General features: G+C 45.0%; 1 long non-coding RNA gene across 1 annotated transcript in view; it reads left to right on the forward strand.

Annotated features, from left to right (window-relative positions):
* LOC109307414 overlaps positions 1-3,096 on the forward strand; it is a 6,607-nt gene extending 3,511 nt beyond the window's left edge. Inside the window, exon 2 of the long non-coding RNA XR_002100258.1 lies at positions 2,853-3,096. This is a non-coding gene — a long non-coding RNA (uncharacterized LOC109307414). The remainder of the gene's footprint in view (positions 1-2,852) is intronic.
* Positions 3,097-3,617: the final 521 nt, after the last annotated feature.

Consider the following 3,617-nt stretch of genomic DNA (forward strand, 5'->3'; position numbering starts at 1 on the left):
CTGGCTGGAGGGCCGCACCCAGAAGGTGGTAGTGGATGGGTCAGACCAACCTGGTGGCCTTTTACGATCAGATCACCAGATCATTAGATGCAGGGGTAGCAGTGGACATCATCTTCCTGGACTTCCGGAAGGCTTTTGACACTCTCTCACCCCGTTCTCATTAAGAAACTGGGGGCTGTGGTGTCGACACCCACACAGTCAGATGTGTCGCCAACTGCCCGGAGGGCCGCACCCAGAGAGCGGTGGTGGACGGGTCCTTCTCAGCCTGGAGGACATGGGCAGTGGGGTCCCCCAGGGCTCGGTCTTCAGGCCTGCACTGTTCAACATCTTCATCAGTGACTTGGACAAGGGGGTAAAAAGCACCTGTTCGAATTTGCTGATGACACTAAGATGTGGGGGATGTGGGCACGCTAGAAGGGAGGAATAGGCTGCAGTCGGACCTAGACAGGTTACAGGGGTGGGCGCACAAGAATAGGATGGGATTCAACACAGACAAGTGCAAGGTGCTGCACCTGGGGAGGAAGAGCCAGCACCATACCTACAGGCTGGGGAACTCCCTTCTCATCAGGGCAGAGGCAGAAAAGGATCTGGGGGCCATCATTGACTCCAAGATGAACATGGGCCGGCAGTGTGGGGAGGCGGTCAGGAAGGCCAACCGCACGTTGTCCTGCATCCACAGATGCATCTCGAGCAGGTCCAGGGAGGTGATCCTCCCCCTCTGTGCGGCACTGGTTAGGCCAGTGACTAGAAATAATGGTCACAAGCTGGCAGAGGGTAGATTCAGACTAGACATCAGGAGGCGCGACTTCACGGTCAGGGCAGCTAGGATCTAGAGCCAACTTCCAAGAGAAGTGGTGCTGGCTCCTACCCTGGGGGTCTTTAAGAGGAGGCTGGATGTACACCTTGCTGGACAGTTACTCTTTCCTGCCATGGCAGGGGGTTGGACTTGATCTGCTGAGGTCCCTTCCTACCCTACTAACTATGAAACTATAAACTAGCTATGAAACTATGAAGTTTTAACCGTATAGGCATAGAGTTGGAAGGGAACATGTGGGTCACCTGGTTTAAGGCCCAGTGCAAATGCAGGAATGCTAGTCCTAAATCTTTCCTTACTAGTGCGTATCTGATTAATTTTTTAAAACTCTCAGTGAAGGAGAATCTAGATAGCAAGTGTATATTTGCCGGATGGCACATGCAAATTTTGAGCATGGAAGGAAAACATTCTCAGAGCAGTATAGGGTCTAGGAAAATCTTCCACAATAAAATCTTTTCCCATTTGTGCTGGGGAGGCACTGTGAAAGGCAGCTCACCCTGTCCTCATTGCCTTTTGTTGAATTATTCTGGGCCAATTTTTCAACTTTTGCTAAGAGAGAGATGGGGAATTGTGATCCTTAAAGCCTTATACTGGGTCTGATTTAAATAATAAATACCCAAACACTTATTTGAGATTCTCATCTGGAAACCAGACTCTTATAAATAAATACCCACACCTGGGTCAAAGGAAAAAAATAATGCAAAAACCTTTTAATCTTCTCTTCCCTTTTTGAATGATTTCTCCAAGGCAAGCCTCTCATCAAATGTTATTCCATTACATTTTAATAGGGATAGATCTGTCCAGGACTTCAGTTAATTGCTTCTAATGTATAAACAGCCAGTGTGGCTGATTGGCAAATCAAAGGAAGAGAGAATGAAAACATTTCCAAATGTTCCTTGATCCACTGACCTGTCACCTCTCTAAAAATATTACTTCTGGCAATCAAAAGGAAGCCCATAAGATAGCAGCTACCAACCAGAAGCACATATAAGTATATATTATTCCCTGCTACAGATGTCACGGCACAGCACTGGTCTGTGTGAATTGCATACAGGTAATTATGTACCTGTAGTCTGTGTCCTGTCCATGTCTAGAATGCTTGTTTAGTCTGCACCTGATCAGTGAGCAGCTGGCTATATACTTACACAACTCTTGGCGATTATATAATCTGTTGCTTGGTTAAGAATAACCAAGTGCCCTATCTAAGAAATACTTCCCACAGTGAGAGCTGACCTGAAAAAAAAACCTAGCACGAAGTGAGTACTCACTTGGATTAATTAAAAAGGATGTTTTAATTTAATCCAATTCCAATATTGACTATAATCTTATGCAACCGGCAAATCCAGCCTCTTAGATTCTAGCTTTAAAATCTCATTGGCACGTTGTCAAACTCATGATTGACCCCCATTCACCCTAACATAATTGGATTCCAAAGTTAAGACATGCTAGAATTAATCTGGTTTCTGCACCTGTAACTGGGTTCTCCCATGTGTATGAAATAGCATTTTACTTGTGTATGTACTACTTTTCCCACGAGAGTCCTGCCCATGCCTGGGGTTCCTCGTTCCGGTCTACTCCTTCCTCCAGTTCTTGTTCCCCACCGTTTCAGGCAGTTTGCTTCCTCCCTCTTATTCATCATAACCTAATTGATCTGTGCCAAGGAAAGCAAACAAACCTATTCAGATCTGTCAGCTACTTTTGTTTTCTGGTGCTCAAAGCGGGAGCTGCCTCCAAAGCAGCCTGACAGCTCCTGGACACCTGACAACCTTGGCTCCAGGATGGCACTTCCCACCAGACTTAAATTCCTTTACAATATTTAAAAGCTACGTTTTCAGTGCTAGAAATTCAGAGGGAAGTTTGTTCAGGCATCTCTACCTTGATCTAAGTTTAAAAGATTACATAGAGTAAACTCTTAAATATCGCAATAGTTTTATATGTGTTCTGCAGATCCCAAATATTCAGCATGTGAAGGATCCCTCTAGAATCACACGTCTGCTGCTGTTTTATGCTCAGTTAAATTAACTCCAGTATTTTCCAGCTTTTGCAGATATTCCCTTTATTCCGTTTGTACCAGCTGCTGCTTTGACACCTCATGGCTTACACTTCTCTCCCTCCATTTGGTTTAGGACAGAATCACTGAACTGAAGCAAACACATCATCTTTTCCCCCTTCAGTCCCTCAGCAATGTCACCCAGGTCCTGCATTTCAACACAGATAATGGCTCTCTCTCTTTCCCCACCTGTGGCCTTGTTGACAGCTTTCAGGTGCTGGCATTTAAAGCAAACCAAAGGTCTGGAAATTCCCTACTGCCATATGCCAGTATAATCTAGTATGACGAAGCTCTCTTGGGGATTACCTACTCTGTAGAAAGCACTCTTCACATCTCTAGCTCTCTCTCATATACTCATCACAGGCAGCTTCACGCTCATAATTACACAGAGGGACAATCCATATGTGTGGGATGGCTTATACATTGGGACATTGTTATAAGCATAGCTACTGTTTTTTCAAGAGCAAGCAGCCTGTGTTTGGGAATAAGAAGAACCAAAGTTTTGCTGATGATCTCATAGGCACATGCAGAAGCAGCAAAAGCCCTGTCTGAAACCAAAGCTGATTGCTTCCTACTTGCCACTTCCCTCACTCACAAAAATACGCAATGCTTGTAGCACTGGCTCTCAAACCTGCAGATAGGCAAGTGGCTTAAAAAACTTTTAATTGTTTCCTGAAGGAAGAAAATTAATGGTAGATAGAAAGTGATCGGAGAAAGATCCACAAGGGTCACCTTTATTAGTAACGATCTTTA

The sequence above is a fragment of the Crocodylus porosus genome, unplaced genomic scaffold (genome assembly GCF_001723895.1).
Source record: "Crocodylus porosus isolate Cpor-Errol unplaced genomic scaffold, CroPor_comp1, whole genome shotgun sequence".
In the NCBI taxonomy this organism is placed as follows: domain Eukaryota; kingdom Metazoa; phylum Chordata; order Crocodylia; family Crocodylidae; genus Crocodylus; species Crocodylus porosus.